Below are 14,914 nucleotides of genomic sequence, written 5' to 3'. Positions count from 1 at the left end.
TGGAAAAGAAGGCAAAATGTTAGTGTGGTAGAGCGGAACATCCCTTAGGGATTTTTGGGCAAAGCAGAATATAAATCAAATCAGTTTTTATTAAGTATAGTTAATTTGAGGTCATAACACACAGGTCAACTGTTACGACAAAGAGGTCAAATCCATCACAAGGGAAAAGTACCGAAGCAATATCATTCGGGTATGGGCAACACCCACTAGGACCATACCCCGGTCACAACCTCACAGTCGCTTATTCCACATTGGAAAGATGCTGCTCCACTTAGTTGGAGATGGTTCGGGTGGAGTTGAAGAGCTCGCCAGAACCAGGGATCCTGCTTCTCACATGCAAGCCTCAAATAATACGGCATTGCACAGCCACTGCGTTGTGCAGGGCCGCTCCAGAAGGGAGCAGAATTGTGCAAGTCACAGGGTTCCATCAGAGAGGACACAGTATTTTCCAGGTACCTTTTAGGGTATGTGTAGGACACGGACTCGTGTTCGACATTTCAAGATGTATGTTTTATTAAAAGAATAAAAAATTCTCATCCCTCCCTATTCAACGGGGTGTTCCATACATAACAGAACTAAGGTGCTCATCAGAGACGTGTCTTAAAAATAATCCTCCACTGTCCCAACTAACCTAACTGACACTGCCACTATTGATACCAACTAAGGACAGGAGAAAGGCTCCCTTCTTCTGTGTTCATGCTCTTCGCAAAGCTACTTCAACTCTCAGCACCTGGCGGCACCGGCCGCTTACGCAGCGGTCCGGACCACACACACTATCATACACCAATCGGTACCCTGGTTTCCCACAAGCACCTCTAGCTGAACACCAACCCTTCATATACGTAATGCCACATGATTACAGAGTCACTGCACATTGCATGTATGGGGAAAACAGGCAAATCGCACTTGCAGTGGTGGAGTCACAGTGGTGTAACAGAATCCCCTCCATCGCAATCAGACAGAATGGGATGCACTGCCGGGAATTGTCATGGGAGGACGTGGGCCATGACCTGTGCTCCCCTTGTTGCAAATAGTTGGAGCATAGACTGTTGCGGTCGCTATCTGTTTTATCGCAGACTCGAATGAAGTAGCCATTTTCCGGAGCGGACGCACAATCAACAAATCACCACTGAATTCTGCTAGGTATGTGTAACGCACCACCCCGGTGGACACTGGCTGCAGGCATGGCTATCCGCACACATCAGAATACAGCAACAACTATGACAAAGCGTGGTTGTGCGGTTCACAATTTTCTGCATACCTACACCAGACTACGCCTCAACACCTCTGACATCAGAATGCAGTGAACACCTATGACGAATTCGGGCACGCTGAACACATAGCGAGTCTCTGGCACTCACGCAATCTACCGGCTTATCGGAGCACCCATCCACATGCCTAAATGCATGGGTTGGTCTCTACCGGGGCTGGCCAACCATGCTAAGCCTTATTGTCCAAATGTGCACACACATCCTAATCGTATTTCTTGATCTCCAACACTCAGTCCTCTGAGGGCGTTCCCACCAACAGCGCTTTGACACTATAATAATAGTAAAAGGCGCTATATAAGTGACATGTACAATACAAGTAATTGTCAAATATTTCCTGGAAACCTAATTAGGTCACACAGTTTTTTAACACTTGGTTACTTTTCCTGCCTTTTCCATTCTGTATCTCTCTTTATTTGATACTGATATGATATATTTTATTTATATCGCGCTCATTCACAAGTGTTTCAGAGCGCGACCAAGCAAAGGGAGGGGAACAGGGGAGAACAAAAATAACGATCTTACTAGGCCCAGTGACATTAGGAACTCGCAAGTGCATTGAAAAGGGGGAAAGTGTGTGGCAGGGGGAGAATGTTACGCTCACCTGGCTCCCACAGAGGCGTCGATCTGAAGTGGACAGCTGCGGTCACCAATTTGACGCGTAGGGCCGAGATGACGGACTGGACTGGCCCACCTAGCTTTGTTTGCTTGGCCTGTAGGAATATTCTTCTGCAAATGGAGAAAGGGAATTAACCACCCGTGGAGTTGAGTGTAAATCCCCCCCCCCCACACCCCGGCTGTTCTCCCCACGGATCACCTTTGATGTCCCCTCTTATAGTTTCACCTGATGGTTTGGAAAGATGAGCTCTCCATCCTGCATTGAGCGCAGGGGCGTGTTGATAACCAGTTGCTTCACTGGCTCGAAGGAATTGGTGAGTTCCAGAACAATATGGACTCCGAAAAGTATGTAGTTCGTAAGAGTTCAAAATGCCTGACTTTCACTCTTGTCCGATTCCTTGCAGATTGCAGCTTGACCCTAGCTAAGAGTTCCTCGTGGCAACCGGTAATGTTCTGGTAAGGATTTGTATTTCCAACACAGTTCGATAAAATAATGTCAATATGTAACCTGTTGCTTTCTCCCTTATTCAGGCACTGAGAGAAAGTATGAAGTCTCGGGGAATACTACCTCTGGCGGTAAAATCAGGTAAGTCTAATGTGGTGAGGAGGGTTCCCCTTGATTGTCCCTTTGTTTCACCTTGCTGTCCTTTTGTTTCCCCTTAGGGGCTGGGGTTCGGCGAAGATGCAGTGGAAGCTGCGCCGACCCGTGAAGAGGAATAGTACCCCGGTGGTAAAATCAGGTAAGTCTATGGGGGGGTTGCTAATATTCCTCTGTGTATTCCCTTGGCTCACCTTGCTGTTCTTGTCTACTCCTTAGTTGCCAGAATGCAGCGGGAACATACAGGAGGATGCGGTGGGATGTGAAGATGCTGCAAAGGCCGGTGAGTTCAGCGAGGCGCTGCAGCAGGCGAGGCGATGCGCATAAAATAACTTCTTTCTTCCAGCTCGAAGGCGGGATGGATCGGGAATTCAGATAAGGATCAAAGGTATTGCTCTTGTTCTAACCTTTTCTCCTTCTTTCTCCCTTTTTCTAGGAGCTCCAAACTTGAGGCGGGCGTGGCAGAAGGCTGGATGCAGACTGCAGGCACGGTGAGCGTTACGCTGCTGGATGCAGAATAACACGACGCATGGGCTGCTCTTTGGGCGTGGTTTAAATAGCCTCCAAAGTAGTCCCAGGTAAGTATTCCTCCCGAGCCCCGCCCGAGTAAAAAAATAGTCCCTAGATAAAATAGAACCTCCAAGCTCCAAGCCTCATTTGGCTTGGAGCTCTTGCAGCATGGTCTGCATCAGGTAAGTTCTACTCTATGAGCCTGGCACCTATGGCGCCAGGACTGACTCTCCATATGAGCCTGGCGCCATAGGCGCCAGGACCGCACCCGAACAGCCCCTAGCAGGGGTTTTTGGTGTTGCCCAAAATAACTTGATGCCTGCTTCTGGGGTTGCTGGACCTGGTCTGGATCCCCGGGGGTAGGCATCATGACAGAGACGTGGAAAGTAAACAGAGGAGAGAACAGAATAAATAATAAGTTAAATAAGTGCAGTGAAAAATGGTTGTGCAGCCAGCAAGTGCATGATTAGTCAGATAGGGTATATCTGATAAGTGCAGAAGAATGGGGGCTGTATGGGTACAGATACAGATCCCAGTGCCAGTTGTGGCCTGGAGGCAGTGCAGGAGGGTGGCAGGGTGAGCAGGTACCTGGGCCCGAAGGACAGAGGGTGGCCAGGTGCATGGTGCAGAGAGAAAGAAACAGTTCAGCAGGGGAGAAGAGGGGCAAAGGCAGAAGCGAAGAAGGTCTTGAGGTGCTTCCAGAACCGGAGATAGTTCTCATGTTTCAAGGTGGTCGGGAGGCTGTTCCAAAGGGAGGGTTAGTGGAAGGTATTTTGGACCCAGGCCCCGCCTTGTGGACAATGTAGAGGGTTTTAAACTGATAATTTTCTTCTTGCAAGGGTCTTTCATTGGCTGGTTACTTTCTCTTTAGAGTTCAACTCCAATCTTTGTTCGTCTCTCCTCTCAGGGAATGGTTATCCAACCTCTGACTCATTGTCTTTCTTTTCTCAAAGTATTTTGAGTCTTGATTATTTGCAAAGTGTTTTGCTTCAAACTCGGTCTCTTTTCAGCATCTTTACTAAGACTAGTAGGAATAGTTTCATAATGATTCCAGTTTTCTTCTCTTGTCTTCACCACTGTCTTTTCACCATCTTGTTTCGCATTCAATTTTCTTCTCAATGCTATACTTTCATTATACGGACTGGGACGAGTATGAATGTCCATGTAATGACGTTAATTTACTTCTCTTCTTCTCAAAGGCATACTTCCATTATACTGACAGGGACCAGTATAAATGTTCATATAATGATTTTCATTATCCTCCCTAGGACGTTCGCTTTCCCAGTTCCGGTTTTTTTCCGATTATCCTCAGGGATAATGTCACCAGGTCTCCGTTTGGCTCTGGTTTCCCCTTCAACTCGCCAACAGTCTCTCTCTTGGGTCCTCATGTGTTTGGCTTCTCATTCTGAGGAGTGCTTGGTATCTCTGCATATGGTTTGCTTTGCGGTTTCCTATGCCCAGGGGTATAGACATGCTAAACAGGACCCCCCCAATCCACCACTGAATCGGTGTCGCAACGCTACTGCTTCCAGCTCGGTTCCCTTCCCTGTAGACAAGACGCCACATGTCTGCTTATATTCTGACTTCACAGCTAGTTCAAAACTCCCGGCTTCCCAGAGTTTTTAGTCTGCTCTGTTCGCAACGTTGACACTGAAGTGGGCCTTCCCCGGCTTAGCTTCTCTCCTGTGGTCAAAAGGCAGTGTGTCTAGTTCCTTGGTTCTGGCTTCACTGCATGTTTGAAACTCCCAGGCTCTGCAGAGATCCCAACCTGTGACATCACAGCGAGCCTTCCCCGGCTTAGCGTCTCCCGTTCTCTCGCATGACTTCTTGAAGCCCTCTGCAATCGTTATTCATCATTTTCATCTTGGTATAGTCAAGTTCTTCTTTTAAATCACAGTGGTTCTTTCTTTGTATGAATCCTTGTGGGGATATTGCAGAGTGGGCTCACCTCCCTAGCCTCATGGGGGGGGGGGGGTTGGAGGGCGGGGTTTGAAACCTTGAGACCTGGGATCTAATTAAGCAATCACCCGTTCTACATCTGTAACCATAATAGGTAGAAGCGGTGGTAATGTATAGGGCCAGACTTAAAAACCAGAGGAACAGCTCTATTGGGACCTTTGGTAATTTGGGGTGCTCATGCAATTTATTTTTGGCTCACATAATGAGGCGCAGCAAGCGCACAACCCTTTTGAGAGAATTAAAATCTCACCAAATGTGGCGAGCCTAGAAAAGAAAAGCAGGGTGCCAAGCAGAGCCACACTTCATTCCCATAGCTGGCTGGATATGTAGGCTGCGGTCCGGGAAACAAGGCAACAAATGCCAGGTAAGAGGAGCCGGGTGCTGGCAGGACAGGGGGGGGGCTGCCAGGGGGAGAGTGTTGGATGCACCCCGGGTCCCCTTACCTGGCTGGGAAGGTGGAAGAGCGCTGTGTGGGTGAGATGTTAGGGAGAGCCATCATCTGCCCAATAGAAGAGATTAGAGTACTAGGCTTAAAACCTAGTCAAAGGTTTTCCTGCTAGAGCGCTCCTATCCGTTCTTAACAGATCAACCAGTGAAAGCAAACTCTGGTGGTGCATGTACCAAACCAGTGTCTCCATCAACAGAGGGATGGAATGGGGCCTGCTTTATCTGTGCAAAGGGTTGTCTTAATAGAAGAACAGTCTAATCCAGCAGAAGGTGTTCAATATCAAAAGTAGTTTCTTTAACCCTGTGTTTTCATTGGTGCTTCCGACCCTCTGGCGACCAAGTATTTTGCATGTGAAAATATCTAATGCTCATCTGCCATGTTTCACCTTCCAGGCTGCAGACTGGGACAGGTCACTGGATCCAGCAAACGAAGGGAAATTGACAGTGTGGTTGGCATTGCCTAAGCACTAAAGGTTATCCCTCTAGATGAGGAGAGATGGAAATCAGCATAGCCGGTGCTTCCATCTTCAATTCCTGGCCTCTCCACGGGTGAGTTCCATGCTCTCAAATTTAACTTGTGCCTGGGCCCCCACCTTGCACGCAGGAAGGCGTGAGGCCAACCAAATATGGCTCACCAACACCAAAAGGTTAGTGGCAGCCTCCTACAGGTTCACAATACACTCCAAACAAAGACGCGACATTCCAACTAATGTATCCATGAAGACAGTAGTGAGCTCCCAAACATTGGATCAAAAGGCCTGCGATTCATGGCAAGGCTTCATGGCAAGTCTTCACTGAACAGCCAACGGGCCACTCAAGTTGTCGATCTATAAGAAGAAAACTGAAGCATGAAACAGCCTCCCATTTAAGTAGTGCTGGCTTCTGATCCTCCCCAGAACAGGAAGGCTTTGATCCTTATAATCTCAGGTGGGCTAACCTCATCTTGCTAAAGATATAGAAGGAGGAAATCAGGCAAAAAAGGAGGACCTTGAACGGAGAAGGCATTACGACTCTGGACATTTTAAACAAAATAAGTACAGGTTAGGGAGCCAATTTCCTCAACTACCCGAAGGAAAGTGCATTTAAGACCCCACAGTGGCATCATTTCTATTGATTGGATAGTTTGAAGGCCCCTACTTCACTTATCTACAGGAGGTACCTTCAGTGGAGCTCCAGATCAAGCTAATACGGTGGGCACTAGTCTTGGTGGTTCTAATGCCAGGAGCTACTCAACATGTAGGGCAGCCGGTGGTCGACAGTCTAGGGGGAATAGTGATGAAGACGAAACCTCAAGACTTGACCTACCACCGCTGGCTCTATAGCTCGCCAGGGTTTCTTTTATCCACTGGTGGTTGTAGAAAGAAAAACACCCCATCTCTGCCTGGATAATGTCTTAATGCTAAATACACATGGAAGGCACTGGCCTCATAGCTTTAGTTGTCAATTAATGGAGGATGTTGCAAATGATCATGCATTTGTAACTATACTTCTGTTTTCCTGCTATGTGCAGTCTATCGGAGAACTCACAACACCCCCTGTACATGTGAAAGAAGGGTGCCTATGGGCATAAATGAAGATAATGCCTAGGGACAGACAATGACTTTACAATCAATGTTTTAGATTTGCACTAAATAAGGACCCCCCCCAATGGCCAGTGACAGGTGCAAATGGGGATTTGTTCAAGACTGCATATAGTAGGACAAGGTGGGATGTGTGCCCATGAGGTTTATGAAAGTGATTAAGATTACCTTGGCATTCAAGAGATCTGCTTGTGTTAGCAAAGTGTGAGGTTAGAAATTCCTTTGTGAAGCAAGAGAATTGGGCCATCCAATAACAGACAGAAAAGAAAACTTGGCAAACTGTCCAGCGATGGATTGGTAAAGAAAAGAGACAAAGAATTGGGTGCTGTAGTCAAAGAGGTGAAACCCGCACCCAAACAGCAGATGATGGAAAACTATATCCTGCCTCTGGAGTCATATTATACTCTGGCCCCATTCAAGAATGCAGAGGAAGAAGGAGGCGACACGCTATTGAGCCAGTGTGTTTGAGCCCACACAAAAGACTTTGTCCAACAACATTCTAATTTTGTTGGCGATCTGGCCAAATTGAAGGATGAGCTGAATTTAAACCCGATAGGATGGATGACAAGTATGATGACTTGCACTATTATAAAAGACCCCGGTCTTGTTTCCCTTAAAGATCAGAGTCCAAACCCCTTTGTCTCAATAGGGGACAGACTCCTACATAGAAACCATTAGAGTGCTGCCAACCGGACCGTCCACTGTGTTTTCAAGTTGTACCCAGTCATCTGTGTCCTCCACAGTCAAGAGCTCAGGTTTCGAGGGTTAACCTGAAGGATCAGACCCCTTCATGGTACTGTGGAGGGAACTAGGAGGGTGGAGGGGAGAACAATCCCACAGTACCTAGTGAAAGGATTTCCAGAACATTGATCACCACATACGAATGAATAAAGCCCAGAAATGTGCTGTGTGCCAGAGGTGGGCCCCAAGCCGCATGTGTCTGCACGATTTGAAAAGGCAGCATAGAAAGCCCAGGAACATGCTTTAGAAGAAACCCTTCAAGGACACAGAGGTTGGTTGCCTTGTGAGGCTACACAGGCATAGATATTGTTAGGAATGTCCTGGCCGCCGACTCTGGGACAACCCAGGAGCTTTGTCTTGCCTGCACATTTCATTCCCTCTAGAAGTGTCAGTCAGTGATGTTTAGTGGTCAACCCCCTATTCCGGGTAACATCAGGGATCCAGGACACTGGAGCCAACCGATCGCAATGCCTTTCTGAACTGGGCCGGAGATTATTAGACATGGTAATAGACTACTCTGGCAAGGTCTCACATTTCTGTGATTCTTTCAAGTACACTTTTACGAAAGCTAATCAATTCTGTCAGGACAAGACATTATAGGTACTTAAAATGCATCACATTCAAGTCCAGATCCTGGTGCATAGACTCAAATAGTTACAAAAGGACAATCTGAAGCCTCTTAACGGTGAGTCAAAGGGTCTCATGCATGTTTCCTCATTGAGATGGTAATAGGCAGTTTGGTGAACTAGGATGTCTCCTGCTCCTACTTTGAAAGGCATTCCTGCTTTGTTGAATACTTGGAGACTTCCAGCAGAATTCCTCCGGTTAGGGACCCAATCCATGTTAGAGGCCCAGTGTAAGGCACCAAGTGTATGCAGCCAGTGTAAGTCCAAGATGGAATCGCAAGGCCCTCCCTGGTTGAGAGTTGCTCAGCCATGCTCTTCTGCGAGCATCATCAAGTTTAGAAGTAGCAGGACAACAGTGGTCTGCAAAAAGATGGGATTACTCTCCTACACCATATTAAGTGAAATGTAAAACTCTGAGAACCAGAGCAGCCTAGTATGGAAAATTAGAAGAATCAATAACACAGCAGGAGAGGTTGCAGTGACACTGCCCAGTCACCAAAGACAGCTTTTCTGGGTTGCAAGACCAAAAATCTTTCAGGACTGCTTGATGAGACTGATACAAACACGAAGCACAGCAAAGGGATCCAAAAAAAAAAAAACAAGAACTCAAGAAAAAGCAAGGCTAGTTTGAATCCAATCCCCTTGGGTGGGAAAAGGTGAGCTAGCACACAAGCAGAAAACAGTGCGCACAAGCACAAGTTGCAAATGCTTTAGAGAGTCCCCTTTGATTGTCACTGCTTTGGCATGATAGGGGTCAAATATACCTGTTAGGAAGGACATTCCACACTTACACAGAAAGGCAATGAAGAATACATTACTCGTCTCCTTATAATGGCCTTCTGGATGGATACAATCTTCCGACTCTACATTTTACGAATGGGCTTGAGGCACAGGCTGGATACACCCGGGCCATTGACCGGTCCAACGCTTGGATAAGTCAGTGAAATAGCTGGTGCCAGAGTTTACATCCGAGATATTTAAATATGACGCCCACTTCACTCATCTCCAGCAAATTGACCACGGCGATCCATCGTGGTCAAAGAAACCATACCACGTGGTATGGCTCTAGAACACAAGAAAGGTTTCAAGTAACCAGTGCATTAAGTCTTAGGGTTAAATGGGAAGAACCAGTCGGTTAAAGAGCATATACAAACGGAATGACCATCTGATTGGTGTTATTGAATGGCAAAGCAGACCATATAGGCTTCTCGTTTGCATTGGGGACAAAGCCACACCTCCACAAATCCAGGATATAGACACAGCATCCTCCTGGATATCGAAGATCCCTCAAAACAAGCTAAGGTTAGTTTCCTGGTCACCTATGTCAGTTTACGTGCATCAGGTTTAGGAGGAGAGTAGGGTTTAGAACCAGGTGCTGAATGCGGCATCATTCCAGATTCAATGGAGCCTTTGGTGGAGGTTCGGTGGTCCTGGAACCCTGCGCTGGCTTTGGAGGAATTGGTTCAGGCACCGACTTTGAATGGCTAAAATGCTAATCTTGGAGGGAAAGGGTGTCGGGATGTCGACAGGACTGCATTATCCAACAAAAGAATAATTCAAGTCAGAGCAAAAGACACAGGGGTAATTGTCCTAAGTAACTGCCACCCTACGTTGTCTGAAAGCCTACAACTCAGCTGGGTGGTGGCAGCCGAGATGAAAAGCATGTCCATCTTTTACAAGAAACTCATTTGCATTATATTGTGCAACGTGCATATGGACTGCAGGCCGGGTGTTGGCTTGTGCCACTTTCTTGAGCTGGATGTTGGCATATGGGAAGAGGATACAGGTTTGCTTCTAGGGTAGACCCTGGCCTCCTTACCCACTTCTGATTCCAGGTTCTAGAACATTGTTATACCAAGGCTATGTAGAGGACTTTAACACTGGGAACACACATCTGCTTCCTTTGCAAGGTTTTTAAAATGCAGGGAAGGCATTAACAACACGCTCTTGAAACAATGGCTTATTTTATTGCACCCTGGTTACAAGAAAGGTAAAAGGGAACTAAAAAATAAGACTGCGGGTAGATTCCTCCACCAGTCCCTTGTAACGGCCGACGTTAGATTATTGTCCCTTTTTAGGAAGAGGTCAGCTATCACAGAACAGGCTCTGGGCAGGTACCAAAAGTCTTCTTTCACCTTGGATGAGTGCTTTACCAAGATGGTTTTGATCTGGGTCTCGCTCATGGATGGTGGGTAGTTCTCCACCCTCTTCTGTAAAGCACTGAGTGACAGAAGGAGCAAGGTAACAGATTCCTCCAATACAGACTCCAGGGCCCAACTGACAAACCCCAGGCTGAAGCAGGAGGATTGTAGTCTGTACCACACTATGCATGGACTGGGGGTTTCTCCTTCTCAGGCTAAATGAGGTGCCAAATAACCACCCAACAAAACCCAAATGGACCACAAGGGAGCAGTGGGACAGCAGCAGAAGAACTGAGGCTGGAAAGGGACTTCAGTGGAACAGGAGAAACCCAGGAATACTTCCCAAACCATGTTTGAAGGATTACTCACCTTGGAGCGGAGACAAACTCCACATGAAAGGCTACCTGAAAAAGGCAGTGGGACTGGTGGGCTTTATAAAGACTTCCAGGAAAAGTCTTACACCTCCCACCCTTCCCCAAAAGGTGTAGCTCAGCTAGAGATTAGTCTGGGGAACAGCTGATGCAGGGACGCAATGTGAGCCGGGGGGATTCGAGGAAAAGATCAGGAAAGGCAGGGCTACAAAAATCCATGAAGGATGAGAGGTGTATGGGTGAGGTCGGAAGAGGCGGCGGTGTACCAAGGATCAGCTGGACGGTGTAGGCATGTGGAGAAGGAGTTGAAGTAGACTGTTGGGGTGCTTTAAGAGAGTAAAGGCAAGGTATATGTCTGAGAGGGTGGTATCAACTGAATTGTAAGTCAGCGGGTGAGAGACTAATTTAGAGGATGCAAGTAGGGAAAGGGATGTTGAGAGGAAGTGTGAGAGGGTGTGTGTGTAAGAAAGAGAGGGAAGTAAGAGGCAGGAGGGTAGAGGAGAGGAGAGGCAGGCGTGAGGAGTTTGGGGAAGACCAGAGGGGAATTGGCAGGTAGCTACATGAAAGTGGAACGGAAGTGTAGTAAGACCAGACGATAACATGTGAGGAGAGATAAGAGGGCAAAGACCAGGAAAGCGAGTATAGGGAGGGGGAGATCAGATTGAAAGTGGAGAAAGGAAATGCAGGAGAGACTGATCAGACCAGCGGGTGATGGGGGAGAGGAAGAGAGCGACAAGGGGGCGGGTGAGAGAGAGGGGGCTAGGGGGAAGGAGGCAAGGAAGGGGATGTGAGGGAAGAGAGGAGATGGGCGAGGAGGAGCTGTCCAGTCAGCCATCGGGAGAAGGGAGACAGAACAACCAGACAGCCCATCCGCCCCACCGATAAGTCACTAGAAAGGGAGGGTGTAAGATAAGGCTACAGCCTTTAGGCCTCGCTAGGGCGAGGGAGACACCTAGATAGTTGGCGTACTCTGCCTGTAGACAACCCATCTACGATGATCAATTAAGCAATAAACCCAGATGGTGGAGGTAATGCCCCAGGTCAGTTGGGACCCGGCGGGGGAAGACTGCAGCCTCCAGCTCTGAGGAGGCGCGGAGCTGGTGCTTTACCATGTGGTAAAGACCCTGTTCTGAGCCTCCCGATTGGCTGGAAGGCCACCACACCCCCCCTCACCAGGAATGTCAATATGAATAGGATTTGGTTTCTGCCATAATAGCAATTTGTAGGTGATCGGAAAGTGGTGCAACGATGGATCAACAGAGCCCACCAGATCCCGTGGTATAGTTCAATACCTTTATTAAAAGGGTCAGGATGTGCATGGACAAGGCATACAAATCCTAGATTTTGTAAACAAGAAATTAGCATTATTCTTATAATAGCTTCAGTAGTGGTGACCCCCCAAATGTATCAAGAAACCAACGTTGGTATTGCGGGTCTCTGCCAGGGTTCTCCAATTAAATGGCCTTGCATAGACAGCTGAATAGCAAGACAGCCCTTCATGACATGTCAGAATCTTCCTGATCCTCGCTTACTTCAGGTCATTTCCCCTCCTCCACACCCGATTCCTTGGAAGTGCTTGGAAGATTTTTGCCTTTCTTTCCGAGGGTGCTCTGCTTTTTTCGGTAGAGGTATGGTCTTCCTCGAATTGAAGCCATTATGCCGCCGAATCGAAAGGACGGCTCGGGACCCCTTCCTGAGGAAGCCAAGGAAGAGGAAAAAGCCTGCTGGCAGAAATACCTCTTTGGCAGATAGCGTCCTTGTGTAGAATCCAAAAGTTGGGTGCCCATGGATGTCCGGAGGAACAAGCAAATTCTCTTCATCCAGTGAAATAACGGCTAGAGGTATGCTGAACTGGGCAGTAGTAGTGAGCCCAGAATCCGCAAACAAGGGTAGGCGTGTAGCACGAAAGGGAAGGTAAGAGCCCGAAAGCTCAGTGAATCTGCTGTAGGAAGGATGAAAGAAAGGCTCGCAGGATAGCAGCACAGAAAACACAGGAACATGGAGGATAGAAGAGGTCTGGTAGGGATAGCAAACAGGACTGAGAAGGTGAGCAGAGAAAGAAATACAGCACAAGGTAGGCGATGGCCAGAGATAACCGCGTCACGGAAATCCGAAAAGAATGCATGGAACGGGAAAGAGCCGAGAAGGACAGGGCTCGGGAGAGCGGTCAAGGGGGAAAACAAAGCAGGAGATGGAAATGAAAGCTAGAGCAGAGAAAGACTGGTGAGGCGCCATCAAAGCGAGAGAAAAGTAACTCGCAGAGAGCAGGTAGGAGCGGCAGCAAAGGAAATCACAGCGTCGGTCCCCCAAAGGCACGAGAAAATGATTAGGGTTGCAACGCGAAGAGCTCAGCGGGCGGAGTGGCTAAGAACGGACGGCGGCGGCCATGACAGTGAACAACTAGAGTGCAGCTACACGTTGCTAGGAAAACGTGGTGTGCTAGTTCAATGGCATAGGTACCACGAGGGTTTCCACAAGCGCTAGGATAGCTGGCACATGACATGACATGACAATACATTCTTTAAAATAATTATAAGGACTTCTAAACAGAAATTTCACCAACACCCAAGAAGAACAAGTTACTTTCTTACCTGGTAACGTTCTTTCGATGGGATGGTCCGACGACGTATTCCATATCTATGACAGGTAATGTCCACAGCCGTGCTGCTTCGGAAAATCTTTGGCGTCTGCGTCCTGCGTCGAAGACGTCGATGCGCCGTCCCCGAGGAACTCCTCTGACGGCCGACGTCACCCGATGTGATAAGTAGGATGCACAACGCCATCCATCAGTTATAGTTTTTTCCCAGAACTTGTGCCACCAGTTTTCTGCCAGACAGACGCACAAGGCCTTGCGGAACGCAAGCTGCAATCGCAAAAGAAATTCTGCAGCGGGGAAGGCAGGGAGGGAGCGATATAGAATACGTCGTCGGACCATCCCATCGAAAGACCGTTACCAGCTAAGAAAGTAACTTCTTCGAGGGGATCGGGTCCTCCGACGTATTCCATATCTATGACAGACTCCCAAAGCAGTACCAAGCAAGGAGGTGGGAAAGAATTTAGAATACAAATTTAGCATGCCCAATCAAATTGCGGAATAGAGAACTGCCTTGCCAAAGGCCAGATCTTGCCCTCTGATGGAATCGAGGGAATAGTGACGTACAAAAGTATGTACTGAAGCCCAGGTGGCTGCATCACAGATATGACGAATAGGAACTCCCCTCTGCAGAGCAGTAGACACAGCCACTCCTCTGGTAGAATGGGCCCGCAAGCCAAACGGAGGGTCCTTACCCGCCAAGCGGTAACACTCGGAGATAGCTAAAATAATCCAACGAGACAAAGTCTGTTTCGTCACAGCTTGTCCCAAACGCTTTCCAGCGTAACCAATGAAAAGTTGATCGTCCACTCTGACCAGGGACATGCGCGAAATATAAAAGCTCAACGCTCTCCGAGGATCAAGCCTATGGAGCCTCTCCTCTCCCTTACCAGGAAGTGGAGGAGGATAGAACGCCGGAAGAACAACCTTCTGGCTCAAATGAAATTACGAAACCACCTTCGGAAGAAAAGAAGGACGAACTCTAAGGACAACCCTGTCCTTGTGAAACAGAGTGAAGGGTGACTTAACTGAAAGTGCCTGTAACTCACTCACTCTGCGAGCGAAAGTAACCGCAACCAAAAACACAGCCTCAAAGGGCAAGAATGTAAAGGCTCAAACGGAGCACCCATAAGAAATTTAAGAACAAGGTTCAAATCCCAAGCTGGCACCAAAAAAGGTGACGGAGGGAACACATTAGTGAGCCCTTTCAAAAACTGCAAAATTAAAGGAATCTTAAAATAGGAACACTCTTCAGATGAGCGCTTAAATATGGACAGCGCCGCCAGGTAACCTTTAATGGTCCCCACTTGCAAGCCCCTGTGGGCCAAAGAAAGCAAAAAAGACAAAACCATGGGAATGTCACATTCAAAAGGATCCACATTCTGAACTCTGCACCAGTCGCAGAACTTTCTCCAACGGCAACAGTACAGAGACTTTGTTGCCGGCCGCCTGGCCGAGAGCA

At 47.9% G+C, this 14,914-nt stretch overlaps 1 protein-coding gene across 3 annotated transcripts in view; it reads right to left on the bottom strand.

The window, feature by feature from the left end:
* Positions 1-14,914, bottom strand: part of NCKIPSD (NCK interacting protein with SH3 domain) — a 651,336-nt gene that overhangs the window by 270,871 nt on the left and 365,551 nt on the right. The window lies entirely within an intron of this gene.

Source organism: Ambystoma mexicanum, chromosome 2p (genome assembly GCF_040938575.1).
Source record: "Ambystoma mexicanum isolate Mex_15411 chromosome 2p, UKY_AmexF1_1, whole genome shotgun sequence".
NCBI lineage: Eukaryota > Metazoa > Chordata > Amphibia > Caudata > Ambystomatidae > Ambystoma > Ambystoma mexicanum.
Note: the sequence above shows the minus strand (reverse complement) of the source record. Positions and strands in the feature narration are given on the sequence as shown.